Source organism: Muscardinus avellanarius (assembly GCF_963383645.1).
Source record: "Muscardinus avellanarius genome assembly, chromosome: 1".
NCBI classification, from domain to species: domain Eukaryota; kingdom Metazoa; phylum Chordata; class Mammalia; order Rodentia; family Gliridae; genus Muscardinus; species Muscardinus avellanarius.
This window is the reverse complement of record NC_137786.1, coordinates 168652957-168670974: the sequence shown is the minus strand read 5'-3', so window position 1 is coordinate 168670974 and position 18018 is coordinate 168652957. Positions and strand designations below refer to the sequence as shown.

The window sequence follows — 18018 nt, the reverse complement described above, 5'->3', positions numbered from 1 at the left end:
ATATTGAAATGCTATCTTTAAATCATCAAACGCTTGGTATCAGACAAATGAAACTGTTATGTGAGATTATCATTTTTAATTTTGGATAAATTGCTATAATACTAGATGTCAACCACTAAGCCAAGCATGGGAAGGAGGGATGGGGAGGGAATGGGGTGGGGATCGGGTGGGGGCTGACTGGGCGATGTGTGCATGTATGTCTACAAAAGTTTGTATCCCACTATGATGTATGAATACAGTGCACCAATAAAATAAAATTAAAAATAAATAAATAAATAAAAATGTTACAAAGGGCTGTCTGTGTAAAAAAAAAAAAAAAAGAAAAAAAAAGAAAATTACATGGTTTAAAACACCCTGAAAAAGTAAACTTTACAAGGTCCCCACATGTGTGGCATCCACAAGAGGAAGCAACTGAAGAAAGTTATGCCTAAGTCTCTTCCTCTTGGGAAACTCCAACATCAATTCAAGTCTGACTGCAATATAAAGTAGCCTCTAGGGATCTTTAATCATCATCTTGAAAAATATACTCTATACACTACTCATTGTTTTGAGCACTGTAAAAACAGATAAAGGGAAAAGGATATCCTCAGCTGAACCCCAAAAGCTCAGAACAATAGCAACAAGTTCAAGCGCAATCAAGTGATTTCCTTTGATTACTCTCAGGTGCTTTGGCTTCTACATCACTGTCTTGGAAAACTTCCCAGAGCTAATGGTACGTACAGTGAGTGGTTACATGCATTCACAGAACACATGTTTCTTTCTTGCTTGCTGTGTGTGTGTGTGTGTGTGTGTGTGTGTGTGTGTGTGTGTGTACTGAGCTTTGAAACCAGGGGCATTCTACATCTGACCTATACCCCCAGGCCTATTTTATTTATTTTGAAACAGGCCTTGATAAGTTGATGAGGCTTTCCTCAAACCTTTGAGTATCCTGTCTCAGCCTCCTGAGTAATGGGATTCAGGTATGCACCACCATGCTCAGCTTTATTTTATTTTGTTTTATTTTATTTTTCAAACAGGATCTCACTCAGTTGCTGAGTCTTGCTATTGCCGAGGCTGGTCTTGACTCTGTTATCCTCCTGTCTCAGCCTCCTAAGTATTGGGGTTAGAGGTGTGTGCCCCCATGCCCAGCTCTGAACATGGATTTCTTGACCACCCACCATGGGACAAGCACTAGGCACACAAGTACTAGTGAACAAGCTATATGAGGTCCCTGCCTTTGTGGTGCTTACAGTCTCATAACCAAACACGAGAAAACAATGAAGAATCAAACACACAAATATTTAGGAGCTATACTTGCACAGGTCTTATTCTGATAGAAAAATAACAGAGGCAGAACTACTCTTCACAGGAGGCTGGAGAAGAGCCTTGGCACAGGCAGTAGTTAATTAAACTTTGAGCCTCACAGCACTGACACAGTGTGAAGAGCCCCAGGGAGGGTCTATTCAATGTCACTTCCCACATGAGGCATTCCTGACTTTTTCCTAGTCCTGTAGTCCTGTTAGCTCTGCTATAAAGCCTCTCAAATGGAGCCTTGCACTGTAGGGTTTTTGTGGGGTGGGGGTGGGGGTCTGGGGTTGGAACCCAGGGGCATTCGACCTCCGAGCTACACCCCCTGCCCTATTTTGTATTATTTATTTTGAAACAGGGTCTCACTAAGTTGCAGAGGGCCTCACTTAGTAGCTGAGGCTGTCTGCAAACCGCGATCCTACTGTCTCAGCCTCCCAAATGCTGGGATTACAAGCATTTGCCACCACACCCGGCTGCACTGTAGTTATTTACATATACACATCTTATATCTCTTATACTATTATAAACTCCAAGACAGAAAGAACTATATATAATAAAGTGAAAATATATATATTCATATGTATGTATATATATTCTAAGTATATATATATATATATATATATATATTCTTTTTTGTTTTTTTTTTTTTGTTTTTTTGCAGTACTGGGGATTGAACCCAGGGGCATTCTACCTCCAAGCTATACACCCAGCCCTATAATTTATTCTTTATTTTGAAACAGGGTCTCACTAAATTGCAGAGACTGTCTTCAAACCACAATCCTCCTGTCTCAGCCTCTCAAGTACTGGGATTACAAGCATGTGCCACCATGCCCAGCTCTGAGAACATATTTATCACATCATGTGTATTGATCTCACCTGCCTTGGTGAATAATGTCACCAAGGTTCTATGTAAATTGTCTCCTTTATTCTTCACAGGAACACTATGAAGTAGGCAGGCTGTTTTTCTCACCAGGCCAAACTGCCTCCACCCTTCTTGTTCCTCCTTGTCCCTAAGAGCACACCACACCCTACACACAGGCCTTTCTCCACCTGTGACTGTGGTGTTCCCTGGGGAGAAATGAGAAGTTTGATGTGATGCCAAAAGACCAAGTGGCCTAGGCTGGGCTTGGGCTCCCAGCATAGCAGCGACCACACTGTATCATCAGTGACTTGCAGGTTGGATCATACACCAGAAAGAGCCCAGCTCTGTAGTCAGAAAGTCCATGTCACAATGTTAACCATGCCATTTTCTTGCTGTATGTCTTCCAGCAGGCTGTTCATATTCCTGAAACTCAGTTGCCCCATCTGTAACTGGGGTACACATACCGTCCATAAAAGGTTGCAAAAATTCAAAGTAGTGCACACACAAGTCCCTGGCCATAGAGAAGGCTCAAAATTTGTCAAAGTACAATAACTAACCCTAATGACTGGTAGCTGTCAATAATTTCATATTGTGGTATTAATAAAATAGGCACAAAAAACATATTACAAGCCAGGAATGAAAGCACATGTCTCTAATTCCAGTACTTAGGAGGCCAAGGCAGAAGGATCACAGGTTCAAGGCCAGCTTCAGCAACTTAACCAGACCCTCAGTAACTTAGCAAGACTGTGTTGCAAAATAAAATAAAAAGAGCTGGAGGTGGAGCCCAGAGGTAGAATACCCCTGAGTTCAATCTTCAGTACCAAGAAAAAGAAAAAAAAAAATCCAAAAAAGGGAGGGAGAGATGGAGAAAAAAAGGTGAGGGTATATCTCAGTGATATTCAACATTAAAAAAAAAAAAAGTTTAGAAACAGCAGAAATTAGAAAACCTCAACAAGCCCAGCAAGTATTCACCCACACAAACAATGAAGGGAAAAATGAGACGGTGACTTGACAAAAGAGTGAATGGGTATTATTATTCTCACTTGAAAAAAAAAAAAAACACCCTTCTACAAGTAATGGTTTAATGATCAAGGGAAAATATATATATAAACTAGAGAGACCCATGTCTTTTCTCCCCAAAGTCTTCCTACAGTAGGAAGCCATTTCATCATGCACTTTTCCCTCCTCTGAACTCAATGCTTCGTACATTCCTTTCAATACTTTGTACTTGTCGCATAGTAAATCCAGTCCTCAGCTTCCTTTTCTTCTTTCTATATACTTTTATAGGTGCATTATAGTCTCACATCAGTCATAGTGATGGTGACAAACAAGCACACAGCACTTGGCTAGCTTCTCCCAGCTCCCTCTTCTCTCCTTCCCTGTACACAGTATTGAGATTGACACTGGTATTCTCGTATATGTACATAAAGTCATGGAAGTGATTCCTTCATTGATTTTCCCTCTCCCCCCCACCATCTCCTTCCCCTAGAACACCTCTCTGGGTCCCCTGCAATTTTTCCTCCATTACCTGAAGTCCCTCTAGTATCCTGATTACTCCCTAGCTTCCACATATGAGAGAAAACATATGACCCTTCACTTTATGTGACTGGCTAATCTCACTTAAATAATTTTCTCCAGAACCATCATTTTCCTGCACATGACATATTTCTTTTTTATTGCTGAGTAGAATTCCATTGTGTGTATATCCCACAATTTTTTAATCCATTCTTCTGTTGATAGACACCAAGGTTCCATAACTTGCCTATTGTGAGTCATGCTGCTATAGACATACATATGTATATATTACTATAATATTCTGATTTCAGTTCCTTTGGAAAGATACCCAGGAGCGGTTTGATATATTGGGATCATATAATGGATCAATTCTCAATTTTATGAAGAATCTCCACAGCAGTTGTACTAATTTGCAATCCCACCAACAGTGTAGAAGAGTTCCCATTTCCCCACATCCTCTGCAGAATTTATCGTTTGATTTCTTGATGACTGTCATTCTGTTTGGGGTTAGATTATAACTCAGGATAGTTTTGATTTGCATCACTCTGGTTGCTAATGATGTTGAATATTTTTTCATGTATTTATTGGCCATTTGTATTTCTTGTTTTGTAAAGTGTCTATTTAGTTCAATTGCCCATTTCTTGATTGGGTTACTTGATTTTTTTAGTGTTAATTCTTTTAAGTACTTTATATATTCTTTTCTCTTTCTGTAGGCTCTCTTTAGACTCCTGATGGTTTTCTTTGATGAAAAAAACTTTTTAGTTTAATGGCATCCCACTTATTAATTCTTGTTTTAATTTCCTGAGCTTTGGGGGTCTTATTGAAGAAGTTTCTACCTGTACCTATATTTTGGAATGTTGGACCAGGCTTTAGCTTTCTATCATGAAAGAAATACTCACCTTTGTAGGGCCTGCATGATCTAGGGCTGCATTTTATAAATGGATGTGATAGATTTGTGGGTTTTAAACTCTACTAAGTAGACCTAGCACTTTTTTTTTTTTTTGGTGGTGGTACTGTGGTTCCTGGAAGCCCTTCTACCTCCGGGCTACACTCCCAGACCTATTTTATATTTTTTTATTTGGAAACAGGGTCTCTTAAGCCAGCGAGGCTAGCTCTGAACCAGTGCGATCCTCCTGTCTCCGCCTCCTAAGAGCGGGGATTACAAGCGTGCACCACCATGCCTGGCTGATCTAGCACTTTTTAAGAAAATTGCATACTATTGAGCAATTTTTTTTTTTTTTTTTTTTTTTTGGTGGTGGTGGTACTGGGGTTCCTGGAAGCCCTTCTACCTCCGGGCTACACTCCCAGACCTGATTTATACTTTTTAATTTGGAAACAGGGTCTCTTAAACCAGCACGGCTGGCTTCGAACCTGCACAATCTTCCTGTCTCCGCCTCCCAAGCATGGGGATTACAAGCGTGCACCACCATGCCCGGCCAAACTATAGAATTTAAAATTATTTCTATCAGCTTTCTTTCTGCCCGTGGACATCGCCGAGGAAGCATCGTTAAAATCTCTCTTCCCATTACCGTCATGTCTAAATCAGAGTCTCCTAAAGAGCCCGAACAGCTGCGGAAGCTCATCATCGGAGGGCTGAGCTTTGAAACAACTGATGAGAGTCTGAGAAGCCATTTTGAGCAATGGAGAACACTCACGGACTGTGTGGTAATGAGAGATCCAAACACCAAACGCTCCAGGGGCTTTGGGTTTGTCACTTACGCTACCATGGAGGAGGTGGATGCAGCCATGAATGCCAGACCACATAAAGTAGATGGAAGAGTTGTGGAACCGAAGAGAGCAGTCTCAAGAGAAGATTCTCAAAGACCAGGGGCCCACTTGACTGTGAAAAAGATCTTCGTTGGTGGCAATTAAGGAAGACACTGAAGAACATCACTTAACGAGATTATTTTGAACAGTATGGAAAAATTGAAGTGATTGACATAATGACTGACCAAGGCAGTGGAAAAAAGAGGGGCTTTGCTTTCGTAACTTTTGATGACCATGATTCCATAGATAAGATTGTCATTCAGAAATACCATACTGTGAATGGCCACAACTGTGAAGTGAGGAAAGCCCTGTCAAAGCAAGAGATGGCTAGTGCTTCTTCTAGCCAAAGAGGTCGAAGTGGTTCTGGAAACTTTGGTGGTGGTCATGGAGGTGGTTTGGGTGGCAATGACAATTTTGGTCGAGGAGGAAACTTCAGTGGTCATGGTGGCTTTGGTGGCAGCCATGGTGGTGGAGGATATGGTGGCAGCGGGGATGGCTACAATGGTTTTGGTAATGATGGAAACAATTCTGGAGGTGATGGAAGCTACAGTGATTTTGGCAATTACAACAGTCAATCTTCAAATTTTGGACCCATGAAGGGAGGAAACTTTGGAGGCAGAAGCTCAGGCCCCTATGGTGGTAGAGGCCAATATTTTGCCAAACCACAAAACCAAGGTGGCTATGGTGGTTCCAGCAGCAGCAGTAGCTATGGCAGTGGCAGAAGGTTTTAATTACTGCCAGGAAACAAAGCTTAGCAGGAGAGGAGAGCCAGAGAAGTGACAGGGAAGCTACAGATTACAACAGATTTGTGAACTCAGCCAAGCACAGTGGTGGCAGGGCCTAGCTGCTACAAAGAAGACATGGTTTAGACAATACTCATGTGTATGGGCAAAAAAACTCGAGGACTGTATTTGTGACTAATTGTATAACAGGTTATTTTAGTTTCTGTTCTGTGGAAAGTGTAAAGCATACCAACAAAAGGGTTTTAATGTAGACTTTTTTTTTTTGCACCCATACTGTTGATTGCTAAATGTAATAGTCTGATCATGACACTGAATAAATGTGTCTTTTTTTAATGAAAAAATTAAAAAATAAAAAAATTTTTTAAATAAAATTATTTCTATCAAAAAAATCTAAGTGGCCTGGACCATTATATCCCTGTGAGTGTAATAATTTTACTTGAAGAACAACTACCTATTTAAATCACATCCTGAGATGTAATTGTAGTTCATGCAGTCTCACAAAGTAAACATGGTTAACAGCCAAATGAATGCTACAGACAGTGAGTGCAAAGGAAGCCAGAAAAAGGAGCTATCATACAAGCCACGTCAATCAGAGGTTTCCCTGAAGAAGTAGGGTATAAGTAGAGCCCAGTAAGGCTGGACTGCAAGAAAGGAACAGAAGGAAAAAAATGATGCCAGCTGGCCTAGACAGGAGTGAATGAACAGAGACTGAAGAGGCTATGTAATAATTTAGCCCAGAATTACAAAATACAGAGTGGTAACCCTGGGGAATGCGAAGAAGAAACAGAAACTAGGAAGTCATCATGCACAGGTCTTAGTGACTGATTGGATTTGGGTGTTAATGTGAAGGCAAAGGAATCAGATGATCCCAAAGTTTTCTAACCTCAGTGACTAGGAGATTAGTGCCCATTAACAGCAATGTGGAAAATCAGAGAAGTTTTTGGAAGCAGCACTATGCAAAAACATTAATACTAGCTATAATTTTAACCTGTTTTGGATATCTACACCTATAAGTTGCACTGAGGTATCCATAGGAGGGATTTCAAAGCAGTATATGCAGCATCCTATTCTTAAGGCATGCATACACTACTAGGAAGAACCAAAGCTGATCCTCAGCTAGCTCTTAAAATACCAAAATATTTCCATGTTAGCTGGCAAATAACCACCTGAGCATCTTGAATTCCATAAATCACACACACACACACACACATGCAGGAATTTGCCAGGTAGAGAAAGGACAAACCATTTAAAGCAGAGGGACATCCGGATCACACAAGCCACATTCCCACATTATATACAAAACAGTGTAATAACCAATGCCTGGTACACGGTGTCAATGATGAATAATAATAAATTTTAGAGACTTTTTTCCTTCTCTGATTATGTTTTTAAAAGGTGACGTTAAAATTCAGATGCATTACATAAGCCTAACTAGCTGAATGAGGGATAGGCAGTCAAGATATCTAGGGAGACCGGGATCAGTACTGATCCATTTGGAACTTTTCTCTTTTTTTTTTTTTGGTGGTACTGGGGTTCCTGGAAACCCTTCTACCTCCAGGCTACACTCCCAGACCTATTTTTTTAATATATTTTTATTTGGAAACAGGGTCTCTTAAGCCAGTGCGGCTGGCTTCGAACCTGCGCGATTCTCCTGTCTCCACCTCCCAAGCACAGGGATTACAAGCGTGTGCCACCACGCCCGGCTCCATTTGGAACTTTAATATGAAACACATGGAATCCACAACATCAGCTAGAACCACCTACACTTGCGAGATACGCACAAGCAAAGACAAGCCTTGGTGAGGCTGTCAGCCTTCCAGAGCCATAGAGACCTGGGACTTGAGGTCATGGAGAGATGATATGAAAATTCATATTCATAGTAAATATTAATTCCCTTCCCTTTTGAAGAGCGGTAAAAATTAGACCACACAAAAAGGCAAACAGAAGGCTTTTTTAGTCTCCATTGGTCATTGTCAATCCTTTAAGGGAAAGGAAGCATCCAGAGCCAAGAGAAGACAGTCATCTGGTGACTGCTTTTCCACCATACTGGTGCATGAGCTGCTCCCTCAGAGGAAGAAGCCATCAATGGTCAGGAAAAGGCAGAGGCTTCCGACAGTTTTAAAGGACAGTGTCTGCAGTGTGACCCCTAGTTCAAACTGCACAAAAATAAAAATTCACTGACAAAGGAGAACAAGTACTTCCTTACTTTCCTATATGATGAGTCAGAGCCATTGTTTGGTTTGCAGTTCCTTGTTTAAATTGGGCTATTAAATCACAATGAGGATGGCCAAACATATGTAGTCATATGCCTTCAGGAAAACTTACCCAAAGTGCCACATAATCTAGTCAGCAGCCCTCATAGTACTTTAAAAACTTAATGGTACTTTTTAAATACTTTTCCTCCTTTTTTGTGACCATATTCTGTGATGCAGTGGGAAGAGAAGGGAATTAGAAGACAGACCTGAGTCTGAGTGCCAAGCCTGCCATTAATCAGCTATTTTAATTTGAACAAGTTATTTCATGTCTTTGGGCTTGTTTTCTCATGTATGTTCTCTTTTTATCTGTAATAAAAGAGAGGTCTTTATTTTTTTAGCAAGTTCATATATTATATTATATTATTTATATGTGGAACATACTGAAAATGGTATACATTTAGACTGTGTTTGGTGTCCTCTCCCTTCCCCCATTCCCCTTCCCCCCTCCCAACAATGAGCGTCCAAGTTAACCATGCTATATTCATACTTTTACACACACTCAGATGTGGCTTCTCCATTAATCTCCTCAGCCTTCTTCCTCTCCTATCCTTCCATTCTAGCTTTGCTGAGATTTCCCCTCCATTATCTGGAGTCCCTCTGGTGTCCCCAATATTGCAAAGTTTGGGCATATCAGAGAAAACACATGTCCCTTCTCAAAAAAAAAAAAAGGTCTTTAATCCCAGAATTTGGGAGGCTGAGACAGGAGGATCATGGTTTGCGGCCAGCCTCAGCTATTTAGTGAGGCCCTCGGCAACTCAGTAAGACCCTGTTTCAAAAATAAAAAATAAAAAACAGGGCTGGGTGTAGCTTGGAGGTAGAATGCCCCTAGGTTCTATCCCCAGTACTGCAAAAAATAAAAAATAAAAGAGGTCTTGTGAGGATTTGATTGGATAATACATGTGTGCAAGTACCCCCAGCAAGGGCCTGCAGGAAGTGAGGACTCAATGGATTATTAATGCATCTTGTAAAGTATTACTAGCACACACTTCCCAAGTCCGAAATCACTACCAAACACATGTACAAACATAGCCAATAATTTATGCTAGCAGTGCCAGGCATGGTGGCACATGCTTGTAATCCTAGCATTCAGGAGACTGACAGGAGGGTCACGGTTCTCGGACAGATTCAGCTACTACTTAGTGAGGCCCTTTGCAACTCAGTGAGACCGTGTTTCAAAATAAATAATAAAGAGCCAGGCATGGTGGTGCATGCTTGTAATCCCCGCACTTGGGAAGCAGAGACAGGAGTATCGCACAGGTTCGAAGTCAGCCACGCTGGCTTAAGAGACCCTGTTTCCAAATTAAAAAGTATAAATCAGGTCTGGGAGTGTAGCCCAGAGGTAGAAGGGTTTCCAGGAACCCCAGTACCACCAAAAATAAAAATAAAGAATAAAAAATAGGGCTGGGGATATAGGTCTCAGGTAGAATTCCCCTGGGTTCCATCCCCATTACCAATACATACAAAAAAAAATATATATATATATGTATATATATATGTATGTGTATATATATATATATATATATATATATATATATATATATATTCTATCAGTACTTGTTTTTGCCTATTAAGAGCAAGAAATTTTTACATAAAGCTTTAGCAAATTGATCTGAATGTCCACTTTAAACACACGGCTTGCAAAGTAATTTTTTAAATTACAGCTTTTCTTATAAGCAAGTCATCAACAAAGCACTGTCTTGGTGGCATTGACAGCCTCTTACATACCAAATATTTGTGGGTTTTTTTGTTTGTTTGTTTTTTGCAGTACTGGGGATGGAACCCAGGGGCATTCTCCCTCCGAGCTACACCCCCAGCCCTATTTTTTTTTTAAATTCTTTATTTGGAACAGAGTCTCTCTGGGTTGCAAAGGACCTCACTAAGTAGCTGAGGCTAACCACAGACCGTGATCCTGTCTCAGCCTCCCAAATGCTGGGATTACAACTGTGCGCCACCACCCAGCTTACATACCAAATATTTGGCCTGGTATGTGATTTGCATCTTCTTTTTACTTTCTGCCTGGTAATTAGACACCAAGGCTATGACAGATGTAATATGCCTTTAGTGTAAGTTGTGGATCACTGAGGAATGGCACAAATTGAAGAAATAAGGCACATGTGCTTTCTAGATATTTTACTTATAAAGATTTTCTAGATAATAAGTATAATGCTTTCTTTTTAAAATAACCTTTATTTTTTGAAGTTAATATATACACTATAGGAAGCAGAAAAATACCAGAAGCAAAAAACAAAGTCATCCAGTCTCAAGTAACTTAGTTGGATATGTCTTTCTAGGTCCTGTGCATACAGCCCCAACATCTCATTTGGTGTGATTAAGATCACAGTGTATATGCGATATGCTTTCATGACTTCATATGTTAAAGATTACATAACCAAGTCTCAGAGGACTATTTCTTCTTAGGTGGTAGAAAAATATAATTAAAACAATGGTCTAAACAGCCAGGGTTCTCATAAAAGTGATTTAAGGAGACTAGCTTACATTTTTAGTCTAATATCCTTTTAATCATAATTTCTGTGTGTGTGTGTGTTTGCATGTGTGTGTGTGTGTGTGTGTGTGTGTGTGTGTGTGTGTGTGTGTTTTGCTGGGGATTGAATCCAGGGACCATTGTATCTTTTCGCTATACTCCCAGTTCTATTTTATTTTTATTTGGAAATAGGGTCTCACTAAGTTGATTCAAGCCTTACTAAATTACCTAGGCTGGCTTTGAACCTGTGATCTTCCTGTCTCAGCCTCCCAAATATTGGAATTACAGATATATACCACCATACCTGGCATAATATTTTATAAAAGAGGAAAATAGTACAGTTATACTAAAACTCATTCTTAAATATAAGATCAGTCTTCAGGCTGCTAAAGAACACAAAATATCTACAAACAGTTAGCTGAATTTATCTCCCTAGCCTAAGGGCTAGTAGACTTTCAAAAGCAGAATTCAAGAAGGGACATGCAAAACACCTCTTCTAGTAAGTAGAAAATGAATGGATGCTGTGAATAGTACATGCTGCATAGATTAGGGACACTTAGATGAACTCTGATTAACTTATTCCAAGCCCATTTTTTTTTTACAGAGACTGTTGAGAAAGCTTAAAATGGGGGTGCACTAGTGGAATTAGGGTAAGCCACCCTGAGCACCAAGCTTACAAAGAAACAGTCTATAAGTGACTTCATGCCTGCCTTACCAATTTCGTCTCTTCCATTATTCCCTTGGCTAGTACCTTCTTGTGGTCATCACTGCAGGTCTCTTAACATCCTTTTAAGTGTATAGAGCTCAAAATATTTCACAGTCAAGTTTTATCTTAGATGGTTTCATAGTCCTCTTTTGCTACTAACATAGTTCTCATTAATTTAAAGCTCTTTTTGTAACACAAAGCCAAAGTCAAAAGAAAATAGCTTAAGTATCATTGAAACCTCCCTTACGATTTTTTTTAACTCTCTAAAATTACCCAAACTGGTATTAGAAGAACTGATTTTTTTTTTTTTTGCAACAGGATCTCACTGAGTTTCAGAGGATGAAATTCTTCACAAGATAATATCTGTCCCTAAGGGTCATTCCAATTCCATAGAAAATCATTTGACAAGCTAATTTCTGTCTCCTGGTCCATTTACTACCCTAATAATCATTTAGGACCCCTCAAGATTGCCTACATTCCCTTTTTCCCATTTTCCCTTAGAAGGGAAAGTATGTAAATACCTAGATCTCACTGCATCATGGGGTAATGCACTCCTGTTGATTCTCCCCTGTGCATACTAATAAGTTCTCCTATTTAATCTGTGTGTTCCGGTGAACCTTCATAGGGCAAAGGGAAAGTTCTCTTTTGTCTCTATAGATCGTATACCCTAAGTACAGTGCTGCTCAAAAAAAGTGCTGAAGGAAAACCTGTGTTGTTCTAAATCATGTGGGCAGTCCACATGTGAGCAGCAAGAAAGATGATACCAAAAGTTTGGCAAAGATGTATAGCTGCTCCTGTCTAGTTGTAGCACTGCAGAGAAACTTGAACTAACAAACATGCATGCAAGAGAAAATAAAGCTTAATTGGCATGATTACAAATACACATGCAAATCATAAAACATGTATATTAGTTCTCTAGTAAATATGGATTGCACACAATTATCATAGAAGTAGCCCTTCAAAGTTTTTAAAAATTATTTCTTTTTTGTGGTGCTGGGAATTTAACTAGCAGCATGCTTTACTACTGAGCTACCCTCTGCCATCGCAGTCTTTGTTTTTGTGGTTATTATTTTGCTGTTGGAAGCATTAGGAATTGAACCGAGAACCTCATACATGCCAGTCAAGTGATCTACCACTGAGCTTCATCCCCAGTCCCAGAAGAGCTCTTAAAAGGACACATTTTTCTTGATGTCTTCATTCTTCACCCTATTCTGAGCCATCCCCCATACATGAAACAAAGAAAAATCACGGTCATTCCCTTCCATAACTGTTCTCTGAAAATATGTTCGGGGAAGAATCAATACAAATTTCTAGTCACAGTTTCCAGACCACCGAAATAAGAGAATAAAAGCAAATAGGTCCTTTTGTATGACATTCTTTCTTGCTCTCTAAAAGTGGTAAAAGTGTGTGAGACAGTTAGGACTTAAGTTTCCACACTATCCCTACAATCTTCCATACCTCAACGTTTAGGAAGGTGGGCAAGAGAGGCAGATATAGATTCATCAAATTAATGAAGATAATAGTCTATCTAAAATGATATATAGTATGCTTTGGAGAAGTATGTCTACAAGGCAAAGTTCTTGCTTTAAAAAAAGTAATAGGAGGGAACAAAAATGATAGCACAAGGCTAGAATAAGATGCCACAAAAGAAATATAAAGAAAGAACTGGCCACTCACACATTCTCCAGGAGGCTAAGAAATGATCCTGAAATGGCAGAGTCTGAGATGGGGTAGAGATGGGTGGGATAAAGGCAGGAAGGGCCCACCAAGACCCACTGCCCGTCCTAGGCAAAGAAAACAATATGAGCTAAGAAATAGAGACAGGAAAAGTCAGCATGTGTGGGGAACAGATTAGCAAACTGGTAAGGCAGGATGGGGTCACCAAGTGAATGGCTTTGAATGCTACAGAATCTTGTTCTTAATAAAGCAAAGGATAAGGGGTCATTACCGGTTCTGAGCAAAGAGTATTTAATGGGGAACCCCTAGGGACACCCATGGAGGGGTCACTGAAGGAAACTAGGAGGAACTGGTCTCTTCTCATAGTGGGGAAGGAACAACAGTATAGCTGCAACAAGGATGAGGCCACAGGAGTGAAGATAACAGATGGGATCTGAGGACAGAATCCGCCCAACCAAGTCATACAGGAGAATGAAGTGCCAAAAATAACTGGCATTTCAAGCTTTATGGCATTCATCTTCCTGTTCCCCCTCAGGTGCAAAGTCCCTTCCTCAGAAGAAACCTTCCTGACATACAGGCTTTTCCACTGCACCCCATATAAATAGGAGCACATATTTCTTTAAAAGGGGCTTCATTAAGGCCAAAGAGGGACTTAACTCCCAAAGGACAGATGGGTATGGCTCACACAAGATACGCAGAGTGCAAGTGTAACTAGCAGCACACACAGGCATGGCACAACACTGCCAGGGCATCAGGGGCAACACACTGGCATCAGGTCCAATGCCCAGGCATGCCAGTCAACATGCAGTTGCAAAAGCTGTTGATCAGGAGCCCCGTGACAACCACATCGAGTCCCTAGGAACCTTAGGACTATAATTGTAAGCACCTGAGACTAAAAACCTACAGTATTTTTTTGTTTTGGGTTTTTTTTTTTTTTGGCCAAGAAGTCCTGCCACCTTGCCACTCTGACTACCAAGTCTGAACGCTGACCCAGCCCACTATGCCGGTAACCATCAGGCAAGTCCTCACTTTTGGTTCTGGTTGAACACTGGTTATGATCAGGCCTGAAGACCCAGACCAGACTCACTGACCCAAACCCAAGACAGTGACAGACAACTGAGCTCTCTGCTATGTGGTCTACCCAATCTGCCTTCCAAGCTGCACTAATTTCTCTCTCTCTCTCTGCCCTAAAATATCATAAGTTGTATAAAGTTTACATGGAGTGTTAACAAATAAAGAACCTGTTTCAGTCATGATTACAATAAACGTTCTTGAAATGACTTGAGACAGTGTTTGGGTTGTTTTCCATGATCTAACTCTGTTCAGAACAACCCATATTCACACACAGATCACCTTATTTCTTTCAAGGCAATCATTAAAATTTGTAATCTTATTTCCTTAATGATTATGTACTTATCTTTTTATTTCTCAGTAAAACAAATAATAAGTTCTACATGAGCAGTTCATCTGTTGTCGCTAAGCCATGCCCATAGTATATGTAGATCCTCAATAATTAGAGGCGGGGTATTGGGGATTGAACAAGGGGCACTCTACCTAAGCCACACCCCCTACTCTTTTGTTTTGAAACAGGGCCCCACTAAGTTGCAGAGGCTGGCCTGGAACCTGCAATCCTCCTATCTCAGCCTCCCAAATACTGGAATCACACAAAGGCCTATACTACCTATAATCGCAGCTACTCTGGAGGCTGAGGCAGGAGGTTCACAAGTTCGAGACCAACTTAAGCAACTTTGTGACCCTGTCTCAAAGTAAATAAATTGGAATGAGCCGGGCACGGTGGCGCACACTTGTAATCCCCGCGCTTGGGAGGCAGAGACAGGAGGATCGCGCAGGTTCGAAGCCAGCCGTGCTGGCTTAAGAGATCCTGTTTCCAAATAAAAATATAAAAATGGGTCTGGGAGCGTAGCCCGGAGGTAGAAGGGTTTCCAGGAACCCCAGTACCACCAGTAAATAAATAAATAAATAAATAAATAAATAGGAATGGAGCTTAGTGGTAGAATGGCCCTGGGTTCAATCCCCAGTACTGAATAGAAAGAGGGGGGGAAAGAGTATGTGAATTTGAAAATGCATTTATTATAGTTTAGATATGATCCATCACCCAAGGTGTTGGATATTTGGTCCTCAATGGGAGGTAGTGGAACCTTTAAGAAGTAGAGAGAGGCAATAGGTTATCTGGAACTTTGCCCTTGGAGGGGTTAACTCAGGGAGTGAAAACTCTAGAATGTGTTCTCACTAAAGTATATTGCTATAAAAAGAGTAAGTCTGGACCCTCCCTACTCTCTGGCCTCCAGTATCACCACGCCTTTCTCCTTCTCACATGTGTGCTCCTGTAGTGATGTGATGTAGCCAGCAGTGCCCTTGCTGGTGTTATGCTGCTTGGACTTTTATAGTTCAGCACTGTAAGACAAATAGACCTCTTTTCTTTATTCTTAAATTTTGTGATACAAACAAAAAATTAACTAAGACTACAATACAGTGCAGTTTTCTAATTTTCTTTTTATCATTAATGAATGAGCATTTTCCCACACTGGCAAACACAGTTAAAGACCAAAATTTTTGAAAGCTGGTTCAGAGTGGACCTTTATCCTTTCAAGAGACCATACGCTGTGAGTCCCTTTGGGATCAGGGTCCTATCCCAGTTCAGACACCAGACATCACTTTCCCAGTCTCTCTTGCAGCTAAGAACTGGCTCAATCAATTGGATACACCCATCCAGGACTTTGAATTTTTCAGACTCCTTTCATTTTATTCAATTAATTTCATATCAATATACGTGTAGATTGCTTGTTGGTTTTTCCCAATTACTAATAAGTTGGAGTAAAATATCCCATTTTATAGATATGCCACAAATTATTTACAATTTGGGATTGGAAAACAAGGAGTTTCATAAATGATATAAATTTGGATACTTCTATCTTATGATCTCTATGAACTTTAGTCATTTCTGAAAAAACAAGTAGGGATCTACTTCACAAGATTATTGTAAACCGTGAGTGGTGGCGCACGCTTGTAATTCCAGCCTTCGGGAGGCTGAGATGAGGATCGCAGTTGTGGACAGCCTCAGCTACTTAGTGAGGTTCTCTGCAACTTAGTGAGATCCTGTTTCAAAATAAAGAATAAAAATTAGGACAGGGGGTGTAGCTCAGAGGTCGAATGCCCCTGGGTTCTATCCCCAGACTTCAAGAAACAAAATTGTAAAAACTGAATATGGAATAGATGTAAAGATATCAACTTTGTTACTCCTACTTAGCACATAGAGGTATCATGATGTCAACAAAAGATCACAGATCTTGGAAGGAACAGATTAAAATTTGACTCGCAATACTGTCCCTTAGCTGGATGTAGTGGCACACACTTGCAATCCCAGGACTTGGGAGGATGAGATAGGATTCAGGTTCACAGCCAGCTTCAACTACTTATGCCTTCAACTTAGTGAGACCCTGTTTCAAAATTTAAAAAAATGATCTGGGCATGGTGACACACACTTGTAATCTCAGCATTTAGGAGGCTGAGACAGGAGAATTGTGGTTTGAGGAGAGCCTCAGCTACTTAGTGAGTCCCTTTGCAACTCAATGAGATCCTGTTTCAAAATAAAAAATAAACTAGGCATGGTGGCACAGGCTTGTAATTCCAGCATTTCGGAGGTTGAGAAAGAAGAATCCCAGTTCACAGACAACCTCAGCTACTTAGTGAGGCCCTTTGCAACTCAGTGAGACCCTGTTTCAAAATAAAGAATAAAAAAATAAGGCTGGGGGTATAGCTTGGAGGTAGAATGCCCATGGGTTTCATCCCCAGTACCAAAGTAAATAAATAAATACATTATAAAATTTTTTTAAATAGAGCTGAGGGTACAGCTCAGAAGTAGAATGCCTCTGGGTTCAATCGCCAGCACTACAAAACAATAAACAATATTGTCCCTTGATGGCTTGATTAAGACAACCTGTATGAGCTTCAATTAAATCAACTATTTTAAGAAGGTACTGTAATAATCAAAAATATATGTAAACAAATTTAGTATAATTCTTGGCCCAGAGTACAAAATCAATGTGTTCATTCACTGCTAGTAAAAAATAACTAGGATTTTTTATTACAGCTTTATTCTTTTTTAAGACACAGTCTTATTATGTTGTTAAGGCTGGTCTCAAACTAGTGGGCTGAAATGATCTTTAGCCTACTGAGTGCTGGGATTACAGGCTTATGCCACCATGCTCAGCTTAATGACTAGTCTTTTTAAAACTGAGTTGTAAAAAATGTTTATATTCTCTCATCACATACATCACAATTTAATGCATAATAAATACATTGATACAGATTTCCCTTTTTATTAGTAATTTTATTGGTACATTATAGTTATACATACTATTAGCATTCATTAGAATATATTCATCCATGCATTGTAACATAATTTGGTTGATTTCATTCCAATACTTCCCCTATCCTTCCCTTCCTCTTTTCCCCAATCCACAACCTCTGCTTCTCTATTTGTCTCCCTTTTATTTTCATAACATCCCCTTTTTTTTTCCATTTTTCTCTCTAGCTTCCACAGATGAGAGAAAACGTACCGCCCTTGACTTTTTGAGCATGGCTTATTTCATACAACATGCTGTTCTCCAGTTCCATCCATTTTCCTGCAAATGACACAATTTCATTCTTCTTTACAGCCCAGCAAAACTCCATCGTGTATGTATACCATATTTTCCCTATCA

The 18018-nt window shown here is 40.1% G+C and overlaps 1 protein-coding gene and 1 pseudogene across 2 annotated transcripts in view; one reads left to right on the top strand and one right to left on the bottom strand.

The window, feature by feature from the left end:
- Positions 1-18018, bottom strand: part of PRCP (prolylcarboxypeptidase) — a gene marked incomplete at both ends in the record, with an annotated part of 71861 nt that overhangs the window by 49403 nt on the left and 4440 nt on the right. The gene's annotated exons all lie outside the window — the stretch shown is intronic.
- Positions 5198-6211, top strand: LOC308269747 (heterogeneous nuclear ribonucleoprotein A1-like; annotated as a pseudogene). The gene has a single exon. The product of its transcript is annotated as a heterogeneous nuclear ribonucleoprotein A1-like (transcript).